Below are 14412 nucleotides of genomic sequence, written 5' to 3'. Positions count from 1 at the left end.
GAGTGAATCCTATTAATTTAAAACCTTTAAAACCTACAATCCCAAGACACAAACAAATCACTATTAAATAAACTAAATTAACTACACAAATAAAACTCAGAGGGAAAAAAAACGAGTCGCACAAATTTCCAGTTTTCATTTTGAAACTTTGGAATCACTATTTTTTTTACTTTTTTGTTTGTGTTTTTACCTCCAACTCTTCTCATCGTCCTTCTGTTAACTTTCCTCCCTGGTGGGAACAGTCCCAGCACCAGGTCCGTTTAGCGTTTAGATGTTCAAATTTCCATTTTTTCCCCTGAGCACTTGAAGGTCTCCTCCTCCTCCTGTTGGGATTTAAAGTTCCTCTTCATGGCTCTGGAGACAGAGTTTGGGAAAATATCATCAGTGGTAAATAAGTGACGGAGGAGGAGGAGGAGGAGGAAGAGGAGACTGATGCTTCGTCTCCGGGGAAACGGAGGATGAATCATTTAATCAGTTAAATCATCAGCTGATCACACAAACGTCTGAATCCTCCACGTCGTCAGAGCTCCGCGCCGCTGATTTGTTTTTTCTTTCTTCTTGATATTTATTTTATTTTTCAGTCTTTTTCCTGCTAAATGCGAATCAGACTTTTACACCCGACTGAAGATCATTAGTGAGAATTTAACATCACATGAGAGTCCCATGGAAAAAGATGGACGCCGCAGCTTCATGTCTGTGGACGTCCAGCCAACTTTATAAGACACTGATGCTGCGTTCGAGACAACGCAGAACTCAGGGTTTTCCGACTTCTTACTTGAAAAAGTGCAATCGAACGCAATCAAACGATGAAATATACTAAATATTTACGTCTGAAGCTGCCTAACGAGTGGCTACCAAGGCTTTACCATCGTCATCATCACGTAGCAACTGTGCAGCATGGGAGACGCCATGTTGGCTCTTTTATTAATTCAAATATCGTCTTCAATTAACATTATTTCACTGATTAATGAATTTGTCCTGTTGATGAATCTAATGCAGGAACAATCACACACAGCAGCAAACACATCTCAGCAGTAACATACACATATAAATACATATGTACATGTACAACAGTGGGTACAGAAAGTATTCAGACCCCCTTCAATTTTTCACCATTTGTTATTTTGCAGCTTTATGTTAAAATGTCTTTAATCTACACTCACCCCATCATGACAGCACAAACCCAGAATTTCAGACATTTTTTACAAATTAATTTAAAAAAGTGAAACTGAAATATCACCTGAACGTGAATATTCAGACACTTTGCTGTGACAAGAGTGATTTATTTTGATTTTGACATAAAGCTGCAGCATAGTGAGAAATTGAAGCAGGTCTGAATACTTTCCGTACCCACTGTATATATACTGTATATATATACAGTATATAGACTGCTCAAAAAAATAAAGGGAACACTTAAACACCACATCTTAGATCTCAATTAATGAAATATTGCAGTTTAAAATCATTATTCAATATATAGTAGAGTGTGTTGAGAACAAAATAACATAATCAAAATGATCATCCCAGGTTGATTTCACACGGGTGTGATATACTTGGAGTTACAATGTGTTGTTTAGGTGTTCCCTTTATTTTTTTGAGCAGTGTATATATACACACACACATATATATATATATATATATGTGTGTATATAGTGTTGAATATATGTAACAAGGTGTGGTTTTGTCTTTGTGTAGTTTCATTGTTCAGTCGTCGGTGTGAAGTTGTTCTACTGTAACAGAGCAGCTGTAGTTTAGTGTGTTACCGAGTCTCCAGAAATGGATTCTGTGCTTCATTGTGTGAATCCCTCACACACACACACACACACACACACACACACACACACACACACACACACGCACACACACACACACACACACACACACACACACACACACACACACACACACACACACACAGTTTGAATCCAATGTGGGAAATTATTTGGACTCTGCTGTTTCTTCTTCCTGAGAATTGTTGACTGTAAGAAAATGACTGATGCCATGAGGAGTGGGGGGGGGGGGGGGGGCAGTATGGATCAAAGCCCCCCCCCCCCCCCACACACACCCCCGCCCCTCCCCCCCCCCACTCCTCTCTTTCTTCCTCCCCTACCTTTTCTTTCTTTGTCTCTCTCTCTGTCTGCCTCTCTCTCTGGAGGATGTCACCATGGCGACAGCACCGAGCGGATGCTGCAGTATGAGGACCAGGAGGGATGCAGCCTGCTGTCTCCCATGGCAACCGCTAGTATAGGATGTGAACATTGTGTCGCCCACAACCCCCCCCCCCGACCCCCCTCCTCTCTATGCATCACTGCTGCTGCTGCTCAGTCTCTTATACACACACACACACACACACACACACACATATATACACACACAACTCCCCAAATACCCCCCGCCCCCCCCCCCCCCTCCCCAGCCTCCTCTGTTGGTACCACAGCGTTGCCATGGCGATGAGTATTGGCATGTGACGTTGCACCGAACCGCACATACCTGGATGTAATTATCACACTGATGATGATGATGATGATGATGATGATGATGTCACTGTCTATCAGCATCACAAAAACATTTAAAAAGATTCATTTAAAGTGAGAAAATTTAAATCTGTTAAACTTTTTAAAAATATTTGAAATTTTCATTTAACCCTCTATGGTACCATGTTGCCCTCAGGCAGCAACAAACCACTTTCTGGCTTCTCACATCTCAATTCATCCCATTTAAAGCTGTAATACTTTAAAAAAGAGAGGAGACCTTAGAGAACCAATAACAATGCTTTAATTTATCACATGACTTTCAAGAAGCCACTGAAACCCTTTTTTACAGACTTTTTCAAAGGAAACAGGTTTGCCATTTTGCTCCACTAAAACGGTCTGAAAACATACAGTAACTTCCTGGCCCTTTTTCATCTGGAAAAAAATATATTTACACTAATAGATTAGTAAAGTTTAATTTTTAATAGTTCCATGCAATTTATTTACTTATTAAATAATGGAAACTTGTTAAAATGCAGCTGTTGCCCGAAAGCAACAACGTACCATTATAGAAAATTGCAATGTTGCCTTGAGGCGACAGTGGACTATTATGGAATCAATATTGCATTATGAGACTATGGTAGTGTGTGTTTAGGTGTAAATATAATGTTCAAAAACATATAATTCATCATAATTTTGTTTTTTATCCTTAATAAATGTGATTTTGGATGCAGTAAAGTAAACATCAGGCTATTATGATGATGATGAGGAAGATGAGGATGAGGCCAGTGAAGGTGAAAGTCTACAGAGACTGGTCGGTGTTTCTAATACAGTAGATGATGAACCGTAATGGTACAATGTTGCCTACAGGAAACAAATCCCCAAAAACTTCCAAAAATAAATAATTTTTAAAAATTTCTTTAGATTATGTTTATTTAGTCTATTTTGAGACATAAAAACACTCCAGACATTTTTTCCCCACTGGCATCATAATGCGTAGCTACCATAGAGGGTTAAATAAATAAATAAATAAATAAATCGTTGAATTGATTCAGTGGTAAAGTGTAAAGTTACATCTTCATCTCTCCTCCGTGGTCGACGAGAGGAAAATAACTCGTAGACGTACAGTAGGCTACAGTAGTTTCTGAAACTCTTAAAGAAAGTGTAAATCGAGCTGCAGGTAACCACGGCAACAGCGCCGATGCTTCAGGCTCTGGTGGGAGTTTCTGAGTGACAGGTGAAAACTGACCTGATGAGCCGATCGAGATCACGGCACAATTTTAAATAAACACGGAGGTTTCCCAAGTTCTGTACAGTCAAATAAATACAATAAAAACATAAGAATAAGAAGATAAAAATAATCAGATAAAGACACAATAAAAGATAATAAATAAACGGTCCATCCCAGATAAAATATAAAATGCACAACATTCAGATGCAAAGGTGTCCTCACAGGGACAATGCACTGCAAAAACTCAAAATCTTACCAAGAATATTTGTCTCATTTCTAGTCAAAACAAATCTAATTCTACTAAAAATAAGACTCATCACATTAAAAGTAGCTTGTTTTTAGACACTTTGTACTTCTTTCAAGCAGATTTTCACTTGAAATAAGTAGAAAAATCTGATAGTGAAGTTTTTCTATCCTATTACAAGCCCAAAAAACTTTTTTCTACTTATTTCAATTGAAAATCTGTTTGAAACAAGTGAAAATTATCTAAAAACAAGTTAATTTTTAGGTCTTATTTTAAGTGGAAAGAGTTTGGTTTTGTCAAAATAAGACAACTGGTTCGGTTTTGATGAGACATTTTGACAAGAAATAAGACAAATATTCTTGGAAAGATTTTGAGCTTTTACAGTGTGTTAGACTGCAGTTGTCTTATCGTAGACGAAACACGAGACAGGCGTCTTCATAGAGACAGACAGGTGTCCGTCTATAAACCACAAGATACGTCCAGATGTCCAGTTTGATCAACACGTGTCACACGTCCATGAAGAGACACAGAAGACAGGTCCACACGGATAATCCAAGAGAATAATGCAGCTATAAATGTCAAGTGTCCTCGTAGAGACAAATGGACTCCATGTGTCCTAACAGGGACAATGATAAACTGCAGTTGTCTTATTATAGACAAGAATTGAGACATGTGTCCAACTATAAATCACTATATGAACCTCAATATGTTGATATAGAGACATAATTGGACTCCATGTGTCTTCACAGAGACATAATTGGACATTTCCACTCAGAGACAGTGATGGACTCCAGTTGTCCTCACATACACAACGACAGACTTGAGGAGATACGTAAATGTGTGTCCTCACGCACACACACGTCACACACACACTCGTTCTGACTTCAATCTATATGACAGAATTATAAATAGACTCATAGAAACCTGTTAGCGTAGCAACAGCGAGGCTACAAACAACCCATAATGCAACACTGTAGCAGCCGCATCAACAGAAAACGACTCAACGCTCTGATATGATGAGATTCCTGCTTTTCACAATAAAAGCGTACATGTGTGTGGCTTTACCAAAGATTTCAAAGAAGGCATGTGTAATCTTTTGCCTTTATTAAGATCATGACATTACTATGAAATTGAACATTATTTCTAGGCTTTTTTCTTGACATAATGACGCAATTAATTGTTATTTCTTGACATCACTACACAATCAATTGTTATTTCTTTGCTATTTCTTGACAATACTACGCAATTAACTCTTGGCTATTTCTTGACATTATCACGCAAATTATTATTTCTTCGCTATTTCTTGACAATACTACGCAATTAATTGTAATTTCTTGGCTATTTCTGGACATTATCACGCAGTTAATTCTTATTTCTAGGCTTTTCTTGATATTGCTACTCAATTAATTGTTATTTCTTGGCTATTTCTGGACATTACAGCACCAACAGAAAACGACTCAGTGCTCTGATATGATGAGATTCCTGCTTTTCACAATAAAAGCGTGTGTATATGTGTGTGTTTAATCTGATCTGCACTGGAATCAGATCTTCATTTAGATAAATTATTGATCGAGTCGATCGTGATGCATCACATCAGACTGCAGCAGCAGATCGGCTCACTGTGAACCCCCTCCTCTCTTTCTTTCTCTCTCTCTCTTCCACATAATTACCATGCATAGTCTCTCGCCCTTGTCTGCAGCATTCCCTCGTTTCTGATCTGCTTTAATTACCACCGGAATTTTAATTGGCGGGAGACAGCGAGGTGGCCAAGGTCACTCTCTCTCTCACACACACACACACACATATGCACACACACATTCGCACAAACACACAGGCAAGCTGGCAGCCTGACAGCCCATAAGGTAAAAGATGGAGGGATCATTTGAGGTGAAGTGTGTGTGTGAGTGTGTGTGTGAGGCGTGCTGCTGCAGTGCTGTGTGGGGAATAAATGGATTTAAAGACAGTTTATCCTCAGACAAAGCTTTGCTGGTTTTTCTAACATTACATTAAAAACACATTGATGTTTAATCAGATTATAGAAAATTCACTATTTATCTTTCTTTTTATTATCTTGAATTAAACATCTAAACATTCAGACTTGAGTTGGACAGAGTTGGCTAGAAGATGGAGAAAAGAAGATGAAAATTCATGTTCATTATGAAACGAAGACATTCTCATTGAAATGAGTTTAACGAGTGTAGCCTAGTAATAACAGCTGGATGGATGTAGGATTTAAACACTGGGAATTACATCCATGTGTTGCTCTATTGTGATTTAAAACGGAGCTGAATTAGAAAACTTGTATCTCCAAGCAGGACGACGGTTTTATAAATGAGAAAATCCAGTTGTTCCTCTGGAGTTCCTCAGGGCTCAATCCTAGGTCCTCTATGGATTGAGGATGTTGAGGAAATTGATTAGTTGAGCTAATGTTGCTAAACTAAAAGCCCTTACATGCAAAAACACAAAGTTTATACTGTACACTATATGAGTTCAGTGGTGTCTCTAAGGATTCCTGTCATGTACCATAGATATTTGATTGTTTTTTGAGTGTTTGTTGTGGTTGAAAGAATTGTCCCCATACTTTAGCGTTGTGGCTATCCCTAGCACCGGGTAGCCATGGTGTAACTGCATCAATTTAAGTCACGTTTTTTGCAGAGACCTTTCTACTGCAGATATTATACTTAAAGCAGAAGTAAGTGGTCCGGTCGTTTTCGCTAATGCTGCGTTCCAGGCAGGCTTTTGAAATCGTAAATTACAGCTTCAAGTCACAACTTACGACTTTGTAGCGTTCCAGGCAACCCACTCGTGTTTTTCCGACCTGTTTTACTGGTGAAAGTCACTATAACGGCCACTCGTAACTTCCGACCGTGAAGTCGTACCAGATCGAACTGGTACCACTTCACGGTCGGAAAAATACGAGTTTCCTTGAACGCACCATAACAGTCCTCGTCCCTACGTCGCCACATTCACGGCGTCCCTTGGCTGCACACACAGCCCTGCATGCCGTTCTCTCTCCTCATTGGATAAAAACTGTAGGATACGATAAATGTTTTCTCCTCAGCTCAGAGCAGAGCAGAGGGACTGACAGACCCGTGTTTCGGTCCAAACACTCTATGTAAGTGATTGCTGTCGGAATATAAATATTTAAGTCTTATATTAACACAAATATATCACTTACTTCTGCTTTAATGGCCATTTGTACCTCATACAACTCCACTTCAAAAAAGCTGAACTATCCCTTTAAGACAGGTGCGCGCATGCTAACCCCCTGTGGTTTAGCATGTTAGCACTGCTGCATGTGGACGTTAGCATTTAGTTTCACACAGCTGCTGTAGATTCATGTTTATTTAACGATCTGACACTTCTGTCTTCCTCCTACTGTCTGTTCTCTTGCACTTTGTGACTTTTCTCTGCAGAAGTGCTAATTGCTAACTGTTACTGTAACTGCATCAAAGAGATAACGATGTTTATAAAGGGTGGTGGGGGTGGTGGTGGTGGTGTAGTCATGGTGTGGCAGCTGCTCGTCGCTGCTGTTTTCACCAAACTGAACGTGACTCTGGTTCAGTTTGTCTCAGAAATCACTAATTGTCTTTGTCCACGTGGACGGAGTCGGTGGCAGGATGAAGAGAGGAAGACGGAGAGAGAAGTTATTGTTGATGGATGATCAGGTTGTTTCAGTCTGCGGGTCTGAGCAGCAGCAGCAGCAGCAGCATTAACAGCAGCAGCATTAGCATTAGCAGCAGCATTAACAGCAGCAGCAGCATTAGCATTAGCAGCAGCATTAGCATTAACAGCAGCATTAGCATTAGCAACAGCATTAGCAGCAGCATTAGCATTAGCAGCAGCATTAGCATTAGCAGAAGCAGCAGCAGCATTAGCAGCAGCAGCAGTAGGATGCATGATGCAGCGGCAGCATTAGCATTAGCAGCAGCATTAGCAGCAGCAGCCTGAGCAGCAGCAGCATTAGCATTAGCAGCAGCAGCATTAGCATTAGCAGCAACAGCAGGATGCATGATGCAGCAGCAGCATTAACAGCAGCAGCATTAGCATTAGCAGCAGCAGCAGGATGCATGATTCAGCAGCAGCATTAACAGCAGCAGCAGCATTAGCATTAGCAGCCGCAGCAGGATGCATGATGCAGCAGCAGCATTAACAGCAGCAGCATTAGCATTAGCAGCATTAGCAGCAGGATGCATGATGCAGCAGCAGCAGCAGCCTGAGCAGCATTAGCATTAGCAGCAGCAGTAGGATGCATGATGCAGCAGCAGCATTAACAGCAGCAGCATTAGCAGCAGCAGCAGCAGCAGGATGCATGATGCAGCAGCAGCAGCAGCAGCAGCAGTAGCATTAGCAGCATTAGCCAAGAGGTCCTGGCTGCAGACCTCCACTGTGAGGTCGCTTCCGGTGCAGGCTCCACTCTCAAGCCGCCTCCACTGTGAGGCCGCTACCGCGGCAGGCTACTCACAAGCCACCGTCACTATCAGGACAGGAAATGCACGGGATACGTTTCAAAATAAAATCGCAAGTACACTTCCGGTTGAATCGCTCTCCTCACAAAAGCATGAATTAGTAAAAATATGATGTAAAATCGATCAATTGCTATAGTATATATAAAATAAAGCTTTTGATATGGACAATTGAAGCATTAGCCTTTGTCTTTTTCAAAACAATTCTCATTAATGATTGCCATATTATGTAGACTCTATAGCATACACTGCGCTGCTTAACTGTACAACTTATCATTATGAAAAACAAACGGTGGGTGATAATCGGGGCTCAATTGTCTTTGCGAGCTTAGGATCTTGAAAAGAGGCCAAAATAGTTGATCAATGAAAACAATGTAGGGCAGGAATAACATAGGTCAGTGCACAAATTTAAGTTATTACTCATATTCATAAGCCAACATCTCATAAGCTGTCATAGGCCTATAAGTTTTATTGTGTACTATTACTTCACTGGCTTTTCAATATCATTTAACTTTGACTTTATTGCACTGCTGTTTTCCTTTTTTTTCTTCAATTTGTTTTTCTGTTGTATCATTCTGTATTTTTATTCATAACCACCATAAATTTCAAATAGTTTCAAATAGTTTGGTTCTATGTCTATGCTAATGTTCTTGTGCTGCTGGAACACCTAAGTACCACTAGATACAACCCTCTTGATATCTACAGTATAATCCAAGTGAATTATTAAGTGATCAAAGAGAAAAAAACATTAAAAAAAACACCAAGTCACAACATGACCAATGTTCTGTAGCCCTTTATTTCCAGAACACAAGTCACTCATCTGTGTGACATTCACAGTAGGCCAAACAGTTTCTTTTGTCCATAATTTCTTTACAAAATGTCCACATGTCCTCAGTGGAGAAAAATGTAAATTTGAAGGGCTCCAGGATGGATTCCTTCTCATCGTCGTCCAGTTGTTCTGTCCAAATCCTCCCATACTGCAGAGCAGCCTCAGCCTGGTTCTCCTCCCCCATGCACAGAATATCAGGCAGGCCCACTTTGGCAGAGAACAATTGTTCATTGGCCTCAACCCACTCTGCTGCATGTCTGCAATCATGGAGAATACGATCTTCAACCGAGTCCTATGGAAAAGACAGAAAGATGTCTGTACCATAGCTGCTGCACCAACAGTATCTGACCAATAGATACTGTGAAAAAGCTTAACCATTCCACTGGTGTGTCCTTGTCGGCAGGTCTGACTGAGACCTCAGCCTGCTGCTCTTCATCCTGAAAATATATAGGCAAAATGATCAGTTGTAATATTCAAAACACAAGCTCCAAAAAGAAAAAAAGAAAAGATCCAGCAGTGCCCTCCTCGGCATATTAGAGATCATGCAATCATCCAATCATGCATGATCTAGACACTTTATTTTTAAACTGCAGACAGAAGGTCTAACCTCAACTTGTGAATGGCATGTTCTTTAAAGCGACCCCACAATTGCAGTAAAATTGGAAAAAAGATTGGTAAAAAAAAAAATAGGGAAATAGAAATGCTGGTTTCTGACCTGAAACAAAAGAAAAACTCAGATGGAACTCAAACAAAATTTAAATCTGACCTCAGTTACTGTATGTCATCCACCTTCCTTTTCATCAGCCTAAACACTGGTGGCACCTCACCTCGCAGGAGGGCTTTTGATGCATCTGTCCAGTGGGCGAACAGCTTTCCATGGCTCAAAAATGATTAAACAATAGAAATAAATAAAACATTTCTTGCAACAATTTCAAGTCAATATCAAAATCTTTGCAGTCTCACCTTCCAAGGTCAAAGTTTTCCATAAGGATGATACACCACCACTGTCGCAAAAGTGGCATGTCCATCTGAAAAGTGAAGATAAAAAAACAAAAGCCTCACACCATGTCATAATAAATGTTTTGTTGTTGTAATTTTGAGCTTACTTTGATTCCATGAATGAACTTACAATAGAAAAGTCATAGGGAGCATCCAGTGTGGTGTAAAAGGCATTCTAGGAATAAAACATAGTAATTTTAGTTTAATGCTGATATCTGTAACGCACACAGAATTGCACAAATAATTAATACCATCAACATGAAGATGCCACAGTCAATCCCATATGGTTGTCGTGGAAAACCCTAGATATCAGAAAGAAGTCAATTATGTAATTATTGTTTTACAGTATTTAAGTATTCAACTATTAATATATACATACTTTATACTCTTACCTGAATTTGTAATCCAGTTTTCTCTGTCCAGTTGCCAGGATTTAGTGACTGGGAAAGGTTTCTAAAACAGTTGCATTAAAAAGATAAATAATATAATGATAAATATGGGCTCTTTTCACATGCATCACTGGTTCCGATTCAGGACAGACCATCCATGCATCCCTTTCCATGCAGTCACACTCCACACATTATTTCAAAAGGCTTTTTTATGGTGCCAGTTTCTTGGCTCAATTGTATGAAATACGTTAATGTTGGTAAATCTGTAAAACTAATATAAGATTTATAAGCATGATTTGATACACAAAACTACAACTGTACTTATGTTGCACCATAAAAAGGCTGTCACACAGATCTGAACATGACCTGGTTAAAAAACTAAATATGGAACTCTTTAGAACAGCTTTGGAACATGAACTCCAAAAAGCACACACAAAAAAAGTTTTTGTTAGTGACCTCATCAGCTCCCTCATCTCCTTATCACCAAATCCTAATGGTGCTTCAGCACATTTGGAGTCAAGAAAGACTATTTCTCTCTGTACTGGTTTCAAAACCTGTAATTGTAGTTAGTGACATTTGAACTCAACATTGTGTGAAAGTGCAGCACAACACAATACAACAACAGCACTGCAATAGAAAATGAAGATACTTTTGTTAATATTTGATATAAATTTTCTGTGACATGCAAACCACCTGTTACAGTAAGCATCACTACTTACAGAGAGCAGGAAATGCCCAGGTTTCCACACAGGAATGACAATGGCATCTCTGATTGAAGCATCATTCTAATACAAAGGAAAAGTTCAAAAGCAAACAGGTAAAATACACAAGAAATATAATCTGAATAAAATTCAGTAGGATAAGTTGCACTTACAGGTAAGCTTGCAAGTGGATCACACAATGTTGGTTTTCGCCAGGTTGCTACAACATAGAGGTCAGCAACAAAAATGGTTTTCCCCTGTGTAATACATTTCAAATGTGAGCAAATACCCATAAAATATAAAAAGTATACTACGAAAACAATATTTATGTTTTATACCTGTGATTGAGCAATTTTCTCAATAACTTCAAAGCACGCATTTCCTATCTGCAAACCAAACAAAAAACAAAAACTTGGCAGTGACATACAAACATGATTAGCTCACAATTAAAATGGGTTCAAATGTTAACTCACGGTTGATTCCATTTCCTTGTTCAATCCAAGCCCCCAGAAGTCAGCTCGGGTCAGGCAACTTTTTCTTGTTTTTACAATGAGCTCGCCCGCTTGGTTGTCAGTGTCCAATACGTATTTAAGCTGATTGTTGAAGAAGAAAAAAAAAATCATAGCAAGCATATTTAAATTTATAAACATAGGAACATGGGTGGTAGGGCGTCAAGATGAGAAGCACGTATCTGTCTAATATATCACACAGCTGTTTTTTTCAAGAACACATACCAGCTGCTCTTGGGCAGGATGAAGCTTGAAGGACCATGATGATCGGCATGGTCTCACATTCTCACTTTTTGTGATCATTTCACAATGTGGTCCACAGGCATTAGTGTCTATCAAAAAAAGTAATTAACATAAAATCTTGCCAATACTATTTTGTGTTGATTTAAAAAAAAAAAAAAAACACCTACCTGTGTTTGGGTCAGTGGGGAGCACATGGAGCTGCTGAGATGTTCCAGCTACTGCAGGATGATGCTGTGTAGGCATATCAGGTGCTGGGGGTCCTGAGGTTTAAGAAATCATTATCAGGCAACATAAGCATTATATTTCCAATGTTGCACAAGAAGGTCTGGAGATGGGGATATTATGGTTGGTGGAAGCAGAGGAATGGATGCAGCAGACGAACTTGGTTGCAGGGAGGGCAAGGATGAATCCTGACTCTGTTTGGACTGGGCAGCAGCTGAGGTGGAAGATGGTTGTATGGGACAAGACTTTAAGTGTGCTTGCATGTCTGTCCTTCTAACAACAGTTTTGTCACATATTGGACAATGATAATGTCCCCCATTCCTGCAGTTCATATTGCAGCGGCAGATCTTCTTATCTAAGAGTAAGTCCAGAAAATGTTTATATTAGACAATGTCAAAAAAGGCACATGAACGCACGCACACATACGTGTGTGTGTGTGTGTGTGTGTGTGTGTGTGTGTGTGTGTGTGTGTGTGTGTGTGTGTGTGTGTATGTTTAATCTAAAATGCAATGGCATTACCTTGAAATCTAATAGCATTTTTAATATGAGCCTCCAAATGCCGCTGAAGTCTGGCTGGTTGGCTTGGCTTGAACATGCCTTTGGGGCAAAGGGGGCAGTGAAACTGACTGCAGCATGTTGTGCAGCGTTCCACTGCAGGCTTTTCATCACGCAGGATGATTGAATGATGCATCTAAAAAGGATATAAAATGCATCATGTGTTTGAATGATAGTACGTGAACTTCAATTCAAATTAATTAATACAGCCTGCAAACTTAGATTGTCTTTGCTTACAGGTAAAATGGCCACTTGCACCAGGTAGTGTAAATGAGGCCTTACTTCTGTAGAAGAATTAATAATGACCAAGAAAATGCTGCAGTGCGGGTTAATGTCCAGCATTCAAAAACGTAGTTAAGTGACAGTGGCTATAACAAGACACTTAATCTAGTAGGTTATGTTAGAAGCAAAATGTACTCAAGTATCAAAAACAAACACATGACACATTAAAAAAAAAGGGTCCCTGAGAACTTACGGTGTTGATGCTAACCATTGGAGAAAGCTAACTTTGGCGTTATCTAACTTCAAAACGACAACACAAACCGACATGTAACATCCAGTAATTTGCATCATTAATGACTTCTATAACGTTACTATTTTACGACACCGATATTGATGAAGAACACAAGAAATCATGTATTTACTTACTCTGTGTACGCAAAATCAGCAACTCACCGGCGCTCCTCTGGACATTGACTGACACGCTGGTGTCACTCGGTTTAAATGGCGGATGCAATCGACATTAAACTTCCTCACTCCCCCCTGCACCGCCCCGCCCCCCGACCCCCAAAAAAGTCCGTACTTCCCGTCCTGACCGTCCTGACAGTGGAGGCGTCCTGACAGTGGAGCCTGCACCGGAAGCGACCTCACAGCGGAGGCCTGCAGCCAGGTGCCTCTCGCATTAGCAGCAGCAGCAGCAGCAGCAGCAGTAGCATTAGCAGCATTAGCAGCAGCAGCAGCAGCAGCAGCAACAGCATTAACAGCAGCATTATCAGCAGCAGCAGCAGCATTGGCAGCAACAGCAACAGCATTAACAGCAGCAGCATTAGCAGCAGCAGTAGGATGCATGCAGCAGCAGCATTAGCATTAGCAGCATTAGCAGCAGCAGCAGCATTAGCATTAGCAGCATTAGCAGCAGCAGTAGGATGCATGATGCAGCAGCAGCATTAACAGCAGCAGCAGCAGCAGCATTAGCAGCATCTCCTCCTTCAACTTCCCCTCCAAACACTAAATCAGCTCTTTCATATGGAAATGGACTAATTGACTTCCTAAAAATCCACATTAAAGGCGTGTATAATTGTGCTTGCTGTTTTGGAGCAATTAAAGCAGAATTTTCCCAACAGTTAATGACTATTATGGGATTTGCGTAATTGAGGCCCCGGTTGAATAAGCTTTGGCTTCTTTTTCCTCTTTTTTTTTCCCCGGGTAAAGGCTGATTCTGCTGCTGTGTGAATCCATCAGTGTGTGTCGACGTCTGAACAGAAACACTTTGACCTCTGACTGCGACCCCGCTGATACTGATGCTGATGCTGATGCTGTCTCTCTGACAACAC

General features: G+C 40.2%; 1 protein-coding gene and 1 long non-coding RNA gene across 9 annotated transcripts in view; one reads left to right on the top strand and one right to left on the bottom strand.

Annotated features, from left to right (window-relative positions):
- myt1la (myelin transcription factor 1-like, a) overlaps positions 1 to 14412 on the top strand; it is a 93995-nt gene that overhangs the window by 19070 nt on the left and 60513 nt on the right. The gene's annotated exons all lie outside the window — the stretch shown is intronic.
- LOC146961127 (uncharacterized) lies at positions 10020 to 12173 on the bottom strand. The gene is made up of 8 exons (XR_015035182.1): positions 12065 to 12173; positions 11804 to 11923; positions 11669 to 11716; positions 11504 to 11587; positions 11349 to 11414; positions 10633 to 10693; positions 10371 to 10542; positions 10020 to 10269 (listed from the first exon to the last, which is right to left on the bottom strand). It is a non-coding gene; the product is annotated as an uncharacterized LOC146961127 (long non-coding RNA).

The sequence above is a fragment of the Trachurus japonicus genome, chromosome 24 (genome assembly GCF_045865225.1).
Source record: "Trachurus japonicus isolate A0001 chromosome 24, Traja_1.0".
In the NCBI taxonomy this organism is placed as follows: domain Eukaryota; kingdom Metazoa; phylum Chordata; class Actinopteri; order Carangiformes; family Carangidae; genus Trachurus; species Trachurus japonicus.
Note: the sequence above shows the minus strand (reverse complement) of the source record. Positions and strands in the feature narration are given on the sequence as shown.